The sequence below is a fragment of the Palaemon carinicauda genome, unplaced genomic scaffold (genome assembly GCF_036898095.1).
Source record: "Palaemon carinicauda isolate YSFRI2023 unplaced genomic scaffold, ASM3689809v2 scaffold48, whole genome shotgun sequence".
Classification (NCBI taxonomy): domain Eukaryota; kingdom Metazoa; phylum Arthropoda; class Malacostraca; order Decapoda; family Palaemonidae; genus Palaemon; species Palaemon carinicauda.
The window spans coordinates 95,822-108,772 of NW_027171739.1; the positions used below are offsets into that span (position 1 = coordinate 95,822).

The following is a 12,951-nucleotide window of genomic DNA, read 5'->3' on the forward strand; positions in this document are numbered from 1 at the left end:
GACACGCGCCAGACAATCCGCAAACGAAATGGGATAATCGAATACCTGTCCTCGGTTGAAAAGAATCCTAGCCATTTAATTTGGAATCTCTTGCCACCACGGAAAACTCAGCCACTGTTCAGTTTCTGAGCTTAGGTAGATCTAGGTCGAGGAGCATGCCGTCACCAAAACATCTCGGGAACGTCCTGAGGCATGACAGGGACAGGCGGCCCATGTCCTGACCAGCAGTGATCGAGCTCAGTCTTGTGTACGATCAATCACTGATAGCAGGAAATTGAACTCCTGTACTTTGTACCGAAAACCATTCCCAGGGATTGGCTTTTGTTACAGCATTGCTACTACTGTAATGTGAAAACATGCAGAGGAATCTAATAGTCTCAAAATACTATGCCAAATCTGTCGTCCTATGCTTCGGTGACACCTTTCTGCTCTTCGGGCCAATCAGAGCGCTTTAAATGAACCGGTAACCAAAACAGATGAACTAGTTACCTAGTGACTCAAAGACAATGATACACTGAAGAACAACCAAAACTTCCTAATCATGTGGTTCTGATTATGTAGATCTTGATTACATGGTTCCCGATCGGGATGATCGTCGCAAAAATTCAGAGAAGGCGAGACAAGGGAGAAGGAGGAAATTGAAGTTTTTCTTCTCTAGAGACATGCAGGCAAATGATGGCCCAGTCATGGGGAAGAGAACACAACAGCCCCACCATGTGATGCTTCCTGAGTGCCTTCCAGGATCAGCAAACACTAAAGGAGTGAATACTGGCAGCGTCTCTTCCATTACACTCAACAGTGGAGGGACTCCTAGAATAGCCACACTCTCGAGGGATAGAATAACGATAAACATGCCGCCCGACAGGAACAACTATGTTGAATGACAGCAGGTAGCACAGAAAACAAGTAAATATATCATGAATCACTGTGTATACTTGGCTTCTTCCGTTAACATTCCTCGAAAAGGACTGTCTGCAAGATAATTTATTCAATCTTAAAGAAAAAGCAAAAGATCAAAATAGCGAGATAAGTAAACCAAGAAGTACGGAAAGTCCTCAACTTACAAACTTAATAGGTTCCAAGAAGCTATTTAAAGCTAAATGGTTTGCACGTCAAATTCTGTTCAATTTTGGCCTAGGGTGGGCCTAACCTAACTCATGCCCCGCTAAGTCCGCCGTATGCAACGGGTGCCGCAAGCAGGGCCACTAATACAAATGCTGCAGAAAATCCCATGCAAAATCAACAGGATCCCCAAGAGACTTGTCTAGTGCTGTGTCTAGCGCTGTGCTTGCTGCGGGCGCCAACCTCGCCCGCCAACCACTAGTGGAGGTGACAGTCGTCCACACCGACACAGGAGTACGAGTGCCTGTCGCCGCCGTGGCGGACACCGGGGCACATGTATGTGTGGCGGGCCCCTCCCTGCTGTCGCACCTCCAAGTCCACCCAGCAGCCCTTACACACCGTGCTGGCTTGCGGCATGTGGCAAACCTCCCCCCGAAGTGCCTTGGATCTGCCGTGTGCCACGTCACCTTGCAAGGCCGCACCACGGAGTAGGACGTGTACTTCGTGCAGTCGGCAAAGCACCTCTTCCTGTTGCTGGAAGCCCGCAGGGACTTGACGCTGGTACCCAAGGAGTTCCCCCAACCCTCCCCCGCGGTGGCACACGTGATCCTGTTCGATAGCACGGCCAAATGGGCTGCCCAGGTACCACCCCGACCCGCCGAGTTGCCCCTGCCGCCCCAGGAGGAACATGCAGCCAGGTTGGAAGCCTGGCTCCTGCAACATTTTGCCACAACGACATTTAACACAGCCAGGAAGCCACTGCCAGTGATGCAGGGGGAACCGCACCACATCCACCTACTCCCAGGAGCAACGCCTTACGCATACCACACCCCAGCATCGGTGCCAAAACACTGGGAAGAGGAAGTGAAGGCCCAGCTCGAAGAGGATGTCACCCGTGGCATCATAGAGCCGGTACCTGCCGGGCAGCCAACCGAATGATGTGCCCGAAGAAGTAAGGACAGCCACGCTGTACAGTCGACTACCAGCGCCTCAACGCATCCTGCCTGCGTGAGACACACCACACACCCGTCCCATTCGACATGGTGTCCGGGGTACCTATGCACACATTCAAGACTGTGGCGGACGCGTACTGGGGATACCACCAGGTGGAGCAAGACGAAGAAAGTTGCAACCTAACCACATTCATTAACCCCTAGGGGAGATTTCGTTACCGTCATAAACCCATGGGGCACTGCTCAGCCGGCGATGCGTATACTCGACGATTCGACGGCGCCATCCAGGACATCCAGAGGAAATACAAGTGCGTAGACGACACCCTGCTCTACGATGACAGCATCGAAGGAGCTTTCTGGCACGCCTACAACTTCCTCGAAACATGCGCAGCCAAGGGTGTCACCCTAAAGCTGGAGAAATTTCAATTCGCAAGAAGAGAAGTGGACTTTGTGGGCTTCAACTTGGGCTGGGAGGCCTACATGCCAACAGAGGAACGTTCGGCGGCCATCAAGAATTTCCCGATGCCACGTCAGCTCTCTATCACCGACATAAGGGCATGGTACAGATTCGTCAACCACCTGGCGCCCTTCCTCGCAACAGCCCCCATCATGAACCCATTCAGGGAGCTCCTCAAGATACTAACCACGAAGTTAGTGTACTGGGACAAGGCACTCCGCACCAAATTCCATCACGCCCGGGACACGATCTGCCAATTAGCAAAGGACGGGTTGGCCTACTACGACAGGAGCTGCCCCACAGCAGCGATCCCCGACTGGAGCAAAGAGGGCATAGGGTTTGTAATCCTTCAGCAATATTGCGCATGCAGCTCCACCACCATGCCCTTTAGCTGCACAGGCGGGTGGCGACTGGCACTAAGCGGCAGCTGCCATCTCACCGTCGACGAAGCTGGCTACACTGCCGTAGAGGGGGAGGCCCTCGCGGTAGCCTGGTGTCTCCAGAAGGCGAGGCTGTTCTTGCTAGGGTGCCCCAACCTCACCATTGTGACGGACCACCGCCCGTTAACCAAGTTGATGGGGGATCGGGCCCTCACGGAAATCTCCAACCCCCGTCTCTTAAGGCTGAAGGAGAGAACCCTACAGTACCGATTCAGGGTCAAGTGTCTACTGGGGAAGCGTAACAGTGCAGCAGACTTCCTGTCACGATACCCCACCTTGAAAGCCGATCCCAGCGCCCACAACGAAGACCTCAACGACGCCATAGCGGCCGCCGTCTTGGCAGCAGTAGAGCACAACAGCTGCGTCGTGGACGAGGCGAGTATCAGGCACGCCGCTGTCAGCGACCCCGTGTATCAGCTGCTCATGGCCAGGGACTGGGCCGACAGGAAGTCCCGGGAATTTGCATGCCTTCGGCCCTTCTACGGTGTCAGGGAGAGGCTGGCCATTATCCAAGACTTAGTGACATACACGTTCGAACAAGGCAACGTCCGCCTAGTTATCCCAGAGCCTCTCCGTCAGCAGGTGGCTACTAACCTACATGCAGGGCACCAAGGACTGGACTCGATGCAACGACGAGCGCGCCAGACGGTGTACTGGCCTGGACTCGAGGGGGACCTGCAGTATCACCGATCCTCGTGCAAAGAATGCAATGTACACGCACCATCCCAGGCTGTGGAGGAACTCATCATCACGCCACCCCCAGAGTACCCCTTCCAGATGACGGTAGCGGATATGTTCCATCACGACAGACTCTCGTACATGACCTACGCAGACAGGCTCACAGGTTGGCTGGAGCTGGCCCACTTCCCCCACGGTACCTCCTCCTCTCACATCAAGACCCAGCTACGTCGCTACTTCAACAGGTGGGGGGCCCTGAAGCAAATCTCCATGGACGGTGGCACAAATCTGGCAAGCGAGGAAATGGGGGAATTTTTCAAGTTATGGGGTATGTCCGTGCGGCTATCATCTGCCCAACACCCTTTTTCAGCTCAAAAACAAGCACAAAATTTCGTGGATGCACCCAAGGTCAAAACACTGGCACTTGATTGACTATGTCATAATCAAAAAGCGAGACCAGCAAGATGCCGTCCATACCCGTGCAATGAGAGGTGCCGAGTGCCACACAGATCACAATCTAATACGTGCTAAGCTCAAGCTAACCATCCGTCCTCTTCTTTCGCGCAAACCTCCCTCAAAGAAATTAAACATTCCTGCTCTGAAAGACACCTCTACTCGGAACAACTACCGTCACGGGATAGCAAGAAAGCTGGCTGAGATCCCTAACATTGATCCAACCAACATCGACAATGAGCTTGACTCTGAGTGGACAAAACTGAAAACTATAATCCAGGAAAATGCAGAAGAAACCCTTGGCTTCTCCACATGACGTCATCAAGATTGGTATGATAACAACGCTGATGGTATACATGACCTAATCACAGCAAAAAATAAAGCGCACAATGCATGGCTCTCACAACCTACTTCTGTAGCTCTCAAAGAAAACTTCCAACAGGTAAGATCAGAAGTGCACAAAATACTCAGAGACATGGAAAATAACTGGTGGAATGACCGTGCAAAAGAAACTCAATCATACGCAGATGCAAATGATCAACATAGTTTCTACAACTCTATTAAAATTTTATATGGCCCAACGGAAAGTAGTATGACTCCTGTTCGCTCTCTAGAAGGAAACCTCCTAAAAAACAAACAGGAGATAATATATCGCTGGGCACAACATTTCAGCTTGATCCTTAACCAACGAAATCCTGTAGAGCCTAATATCCTCAACAACATCCCTGATGTCCCTCACTCAGAAATCCTAGATACCAACCCCACTTTCCCAGAAACTATACAAGCCATAAGGGCCACGAAAAACAACAAAAGCCCCGGCCCTAATGGTCTACCAGCTGAACTATTCAAGGAGGGGGGCTACTTACTCCATCAACATCTCCACAACCTTATTCTCTCTATTTGGGACATGGAAGAAGTCCCCCATGAGTGGCTTGTCTCAGACATTGTCACCATCTACAAACGTAAAGGGGACCGTTCCCTCTGTGACAATAGCAGAGGCATCACCTTGCTCGGCGTTGCAAGTAAAATCCTGGCAAGAATAATGCTTGCAAGACTTTGCAAACACATTTCAGAAAATGTACTACCAGAGACGCAATGTGGCTTTCGTAAAGAACACAGTACTTGTGACATGATATTCGTGGCCCGACAACTACAAGAGAAATGCCATGAGCAAAACCGTGATCTTCACATAGCCTTTATCGATCTAACAAAGGCCTTCGACATGGTGAACAGAGACCTTTTATGGACTGCTCTCTCTAAATTTGGAGTACCTCCGAAATTCCTTAACATTCTAAGGAACTTACACAATGATATGCAAGCCTGTGTTAGTATGGGTGGTAGTAAATCACAACTTTTCAGGGTAGAAACTGGAGTAAAACAAGGATGTGTCCTGGCTCCAGTGATATTCAACATCTACCTCACTGCAGTCACCCTCCTGAGCCACCAACAAGTCAACGAAGAAGATCAATTGAAAGTGCAGTTTCTACTAGACGGAAACTTATTCAACCTTAGGTGCCTCCAGTCTGTGACAAAAACAACAATGACACACCTAATGGAACTCCAATATGCAGATGATTGCGCTCTAGTGGCTCTCTCACCAGATGCTCTCCAACGCAGCCTTACCATTGTCTCATCAATTTACCGAGCCATGGGGCTCAAAGTTAACATCAACAAAACTGAAATCCTATCCCAGCAAATAATTGCAGGAGATCCCCCAGTATTTCATCTGAATGGGGAAGCCATCAAACAAGCTGATAGCTTCATCTACCTTGGAAGCATCTTCACTAAAAAACACAATATTGATGAGGAAATAGTTGCCCGGAAAAATCATGCCTCCGCATCTTTCGGCCGACTCAGGTCCAGAGTCTTCCTAAATCACCACCTCAAGACAGAAACTAAAGTAGCTGTGTACAGAGCTGTCTGCATGTCCACCCTGCTATATGGAGCGAATCTTGGACGGCTTACCGTCAACATGTAAAACAACTTGAGGCATTCCATATTCGCTGTCTTCAGTGTATATTAGGGCTCACATGGCAAGACAACGTACCTCATTCTGAAATTCTCCACCGTTTAAACCTGCTGAGTATAGAATCCACATTGGCAGAAAAACAACTCGGGTGGATCAGCCACGTCATCCGTATGCCAGAACATCGCCTTCCTCGCCAGGTCCTCTACAGTCAGCTCCCTGAAGCTCGGCGTAATCCAGGGGGTCAGAAAAAGAGGTACAAGGACAACATCAAAGCTACGTTCAAGAAGTGCAACATACAACCTGAGCAACTAGAAATGAATGCCTCTGACAGACCACTATGGCGCTCACTCTGTAAAGCTGGAGTCAATCAACTTGAAGACACCCGGAACCAGGCAAGACAACAGCGCAGGGAGAGAAGACAAAACCGTCGAGATCGGATACCCCCGGTCAACCCAGACCTGACTTGCCAGTTGTGTGGCAGTGTGTGTGGATCCAGAATTGGTCTTCACAGCCATGCAAGATGGCACCAACGACAACAGATCTAACTTCATCCCCATCACAGCGAAGCAGAAGTCGTCTTCGATTCGAAGGACAGCAATAACGTAACGTATCATCTGCCCAGTACCCGCAGTCCAATGGCAGGGCAGAGGCCGCAGTCAAGGTCGGGAAGCAGATAATATGGGCCAACACAGGCAGCGTTGGCAGCCTCGACACGGACAAGTCCTCTATGGCTATGTTACAGTACCTCAACACCACCCTCTGCGGAATAAATAAGTCACCTGTCCAGATGGCAGCGGGCAGGCAGCTCCGACACGGCGTACTTACGGCCAGCTGGTACCTCACAGTAGACAAACACTGGGGGGGGGGGCAACCCTCCGGCAAAGAAAACGTCAGATGGCTGACAGCGGTGCTGCCCTCACCGAGAACAGACCCTCTAGAAGGCTTCCAGTTATCAACCGGGGCTTCCAAGTGCGAGTGCAAAATCAGGCTACTAAGCTGTGGGATCGTACCAGTACCGTGGCAGAAACGCTCCCATACCGACAATACCTAGTCAGACTTAACGGCAGCAGGCGCCTCTCCCTCCGTAACAGGAAGCACCTGCGACACATCGTTGGGGCCCCAAGGGCGGGCCACACCTGCTACGCATCCAGCTCCACCTACGCCCGAGCAGCCACCGGTCAGTCACCCTACACCCAGCCCTCAAGCAGTACGGGAGCCACGCCCATCACGGCGCACCAGAAGGCCAGTGTGGATGAATGACTACATGTGATATCGTTAACTGTCATATACCTTCTTTTCTGTAATCACGTACAATACAGCAGCATCTGCTTATATTTTTATTGTATCTGCTCCTCATACTATTTTACAAACATGTATTACCTACACTCTGCATTTTACACTATCGACAGCTATGTATCTGTCTCCTTATTCTTGCACATGCATCCAATTTAATCCATTAATTATTTTTTATCATTGCCTCTCCATGTATACCCATGTATTAATCTCATGGGGGGATGATGGGGTACCTGCATAAGTACGATATGTTTTCCCATGGCAGGCAGGCGCCAAGTGAGTGTGCCGGTTGCAGAGAGCAACTGGGAACAGTCTGTACCTTTGGACGCAATAAACCACGTGCCTCCACCACCGTGTATCTCTTGTCCCAACATGACATCCAATAATTATTATTATCATTATTACCTGCTAAGATACATCCCTTGTTGGAAAAGCAGGATATGCTATAAAAGAACAGTAACATTAAAATAAAAATTTCCTATATAAACTAAAAAAACTTAAACAAAACAAGAGAAAGAGAAATAAGATAGAAGTGTGCCCGAGTGTACACTCAAGCAAGAGATCTCTAATCCAAGACAGTGGAAGACCATGGTACAGAGGCTATAGCACTACCCAAGACCAGAGAACAAAATTATATAATATTTGTTTTATTACAATATTTCATTATCACCTTTTGATACAATATCTGAGATTAATGATTTCAGTTAAATTTGCACTTGCATCTCCAAACGTTTGTATAAAGGACCTTCTATGTTCGTACTCTCCAACGGGCAGAAACAAAGTGAGGTTACACTACTTGGCAGGTGGGTTGGTCCTACAACTACCTCACTTAAAAGCTTAAACAGACATTCAAGCTTTGCTCATAACCCTTTTACCCCCAAAGGACGTACTGGTAAGTTTCACAAAACTCATCCCTTTACCCCCCATGGACGTACTGGTACGTCCTTGCAAAAAAACTGCTATTTAAATTTTTTTTGCATATTTTTGATAACTTTTTGAGAAACTTCAGGCATTTTTCAAAAGGATGAGACCAACCTGACCTCTCTATGACAAAAATTAAGGCTGTTAGAGCAATTTAAAAAATATATATAGCAAAATGTGCTTGGGAAAAAAAAAAAAAAAAAACACCTGGGGGTTAAGGGTTGGAAAGTTTCAAATACCCTAGGGGTAAAAGGGTTAATATCATCAACAGTAAAAAAGTTTGCATTATGTTAAGGAACAAACAAAAGATAACTTGGATCAATGCCAGGTTTACTATAAAAGAAAAAAAACTATATCAGGCAGTTCCTCATCATTTTAGGGACCTCAATTTACTTAATCTGAGAATAAAAGCTGTAAACATCCGTAAACATCTTGTCAATACCCAAAAGTTTTATATCTGTAATTCAATAAAGAATATATTCCGTTGTTATATGAATATTTCATTCCCTAAACTATATATTGATTTACAGACAGTTAATTTCTTTATTTGTACTCCCCAAGTCAGGAGACCAGGGAGACTTTGTATATCAGAGGGCAGTTCCTCCAGTGTGGATTAAAAATGGACATCAAATAACCTAAACTTTACCCCCTAACCTAACCTACAAGACGTGTCCTTACCTACTTACCTAACGGGGGGCTAACGCCCCCTCTGCAACCCCCCGCACACTGCTGTATTCTAAGTTAGCCATAATATAATATACAGGTGGCCGCTATCATACATACACCCCGACCAGTTCCTGACAAGAATAAAGATGGCTGCCTCTCTTGTATATATATATATATGTACATATGCCAGTGGCGCTAACCTCTCCTTGTCCCTCGGGTAATAGGAGAGGAAGAAGCCATACCCTGGTGATAAGAGGGGGGCATGCGTATGCATTACCTACCTAAATATTAAGCCGTCATTTTTGACAGGTTACATAACCAGCAAGGAATATTGCACTACAGTATATGATTAGGAGCCTTTGTATATCAGCGGCCAGTTCCTCCCGAGTGGATTAAAAATGGACATCAACTAACCTAAACTTTCCCCCCTGGCCGTGTCCTTACCTAATTACCTAAGGGGGGGAGGCTAACATCACCCTGCCTACCCCCTTACACTGTCGTATTCTAAGTTAGCCGTAATCAAACATACAGGTGGCCGCTATCATACATACACCCTAATAATTACCCACATTTTCACTACTGACACAGTCTGGCCCTTTGATCAACGGTTATATTATAGTTACGGACGGGACAAACTTATCTCCTAAAAAAAAACATGTTTCTCATAGAAAAACGTCCGTTTTCTTCGCAAATGACACATTTTCACGGCAAATAAACTTACACCTAATAGCAGTGACTTAAGGTACGCCATGCAAACTGATGGTTATTACCCACTTCCCTATTTTCAATCAAGCCTGAACTAATAGCTTCGCTCTGCGAAAGTAAGATTAAATTTTCAATATAAATCATATATTTATAAAGAAAAGACTAAAAATGTTATACTCACAGCAAATTGTTAATAATTCCTTTTTGGGGCCGAAGCTTAATTGATCGTAATCGGGACAAGACCTTTGGGTCCCGGATTCAACTAAAATCCACGATATTAAGTTTATAAACTTAATATAAGTTTTATAAACTTTTAAAAAACATTTACATCAATCTTACGTATAAATTTCTTCCGTAAAATAGACACTGTTGGTTAAAATATACTTTTTTTTCGAATACGGATTAAACGTTGTTTTGTTTACATTCATCCCGGGAGGGAATACCGGGAAGAAAAGTGAAATGGTTCCAATTTTTAATTTATTTTTCATTTTTTAAATACTTATTTATGATTTATGAGAGTTTTCATACTTTTTAAAAGTATTATATATAAATTTTAGTTCTATTTTAATTTGTTTTGTGCCTCGTTATTTGAAAATACAGTACGAAATATAAAATGTTAATACATATGCTGGCGTTATTTGGGCCAGCCAACAACGGCCATTTTGTGTATTGTATTGCAGTTAACAGTATATTATAATTACTTTATTACCTTAATATGATAAAATTGGTTATTTTAGATACTATATAAAATATTTTATATTACAATTGTTACATTATTATAACATTTTGATAAATTTATGCTATATTATATTATTCCCATATACAGGACATTACTTTGTTTTAGTTTTGGCTGGCATAATTCCATAGTGAAGCTTATTGTTCAATCTCCATACATAAGGTAAAACAATATAAAATCAACCAAAATCATTATTATTTCGATTAAATATGCATTATATTATGTATAAATGACCAATAGAACATTAAAATCGATTTATAAGCCATATATAAGAGTTTAGTTATTTCAGTGCAATAGGAAACAGTTGTGTTGATACGTATATACACACAATCATATAAAAGACATATATATTCATAGTACAGTATACATTAATGTATTTGCTTTCCTTGATACATTATTATATGTTTAATATATTTGAAATAGGTCCCATGAGTCAGCAGATTGTTATTTTCATTCTTGTCCAAAAAACAAAACGAGTTATTTTATTTACTACGAAAAGCATCTCTAGACAAAATTGCTTCACCATAATTTCTTCAAATGTCAGCATTGCATAAAACCAATGATCCCTACCAAGTAAAATATATCTTCATGAAATGAGGGTCTGATAAAGGAATATCCCAATAGCATTTCATAAGCCACAGTGTTAAGCTCGTCTAGTGGGAAGGATATGTGCTGTGATTGGTTGCTTGGATAATGACGTCATTACCTTACGAGCTCCTTATTAGTTTTTGAATAATGACGTCATTAATCATAGCTATTGTTATTGGTTCTTGATTGATGACGTCATTATCCTTGACACTCGTATTTACTTAAATACAGAAAGGAGAAGGGTGTATGCATTATAAATGTAAGAATACTTTGATTGAATGTCTTTTAATTAAACAAATAGAGTTTAATAATTACTGTTTTTTGCGTATATGGTATTACAAAATATTCTCGCCTTATGCATTTATACCGGGAAATATCTGTTGTCTCATTGGCCGGTTGTATGTGACGTCAGACACTCGTATTTATGAATGAATGTTACGTATAAGACTTAGGGGTGAAAAACCTATACGTATTTTAGATTTAATAGAGCTTAAAAAATTAAACTTTACAAACATTATCTTACTAATAATATTAATTTTAAAATGAAACAAAAAATAATCTTATTAAAGGTCGTAAATTAGATAAATAAGTCATATTTGAAGGAATAGTTGACTAACTTTCTGGCTACGATGATATATGTGTGTGTGTTCGTTTGTGCGTAAAGTCAAAGACAAAAGCTATACGTATTTTAGATTATATAGAGGTTGAAAAAATATATTTTACAAAAATAATCTTAATAATACTATTAATTTTAAAATAAAATAAATGAGGAATCGTATTAGAGGCCGTAAGTTAGATAAATGAGTCATATTCGAAGGAATAGTTGACTGTTCTTTTGGCTACGATGTTATGTAGGTGTGTTCGTTTGTGCGTGAAACCGTAGTAAACAAGGCAATAACCAATCAGAACTGGGGAAGATACAGCCAATCAGAACACTAGAATGTACCACCAAGAGTTCCTGGGACTTGTGAGTTGCTGTTGGAGAAACCTGCTCAAATTTCAGTAAATTTGCATTAAAACGCTTAAATAGGATGAAAAAATCTCATTAACTAGAGCGTTTGAGCGAAATGGCTCACGTGAAGCTGACTTTTTGGTCAACAGCAGCTCATAAGTCGGAGGAACCCTCTCGCCTTATGCATTTTTAGCGGGAAAATGTCTGGCCTCTTATTGGCTGTTACGTCCTCTGTTATGATTGGTGGTTGTATGTGACGTCAGGCAATAGTATTTTATGAATGAATTCGACTCAGTGGGAGTGAAATATCTATACGTATTACAGATTAATTGGGTCTTATAAATTATATTTTTCATAAAACCAAACTTATGATTAAATTGATTTAATAATGAAATAGATAATGAAACTCGTTCAATTGCTTAAGCTGAATAAATATGTCTTTTTTGAAGAAATAATTAACTAGGTTTTGGCTACGATGTTTAACTTGTATGTGGGAATTTGTAAACACAGGTAACAACCAATCACAGCTCAGAAGATACAGCCAATCAGAGGGCTGGAATATCCCGCCAAGAGAGAGTTCCTGCGATTTATGAGCTGTTCGAGAAAACCAAGTCACTTATTCCATTAAAAGTTCAAAAAGCTTTACCACTATTTATTTGTTTGTCAACAGCAGTCCACAGAGTAGAGGAACCCTCTCGTCTCGTGTATATTATCGGGAAATATCTATTGTCTCATTGGCTGATTCGTCCTCTGCTGTGATTGTTGGTTATATGTGACGTCATAGAACTTTATTTTTTATGAATGAAATTACGTGTCAGACCTAGTTTTAGTTTTGGCTGGCATAATTCCATAGCGAAGCTTATTATTCAATCTCCATACATAAGGTAGAACAATATAAAATCAACCAAAATCATTATTATTTCGATTAAATGTGAAATATATTATGTATATATGACCAATAGAACATTAAAATCGATTTATAAGCCATATATAAGAGTTTAGTTATTTCAGTGCAATAGGAAACAGTTGTGTTGATACGTATATACACACAATCATATAAAAGACATATATATTCATA

General features: G+C 43.4%; 1 long non-coding RNA gene across 1 annotated transcript in view; it reads right to left on the minus strand.

The window, feature by feature from the left end:
* The window catches only part of LOC137636987 (uncharacterized), a 36,583-nt gene extending 26,555 nt beyond the window's left edge, over positions 1 to 10,028 (minus strand). Inside the window, exon 1 of the long non-coding RNA XR_011043328.1 lies at positions 9,779 to 10,028. This is a non-coding gene — a long non-coding RNA (uncharacterized lncRNA). The remainder of the gene's footprint in view (positions 1 to 9,778) is intronic.
* Between the last annotated feature and the right edge of the window lie 2,923 nt (positions 10,029 to 12,951).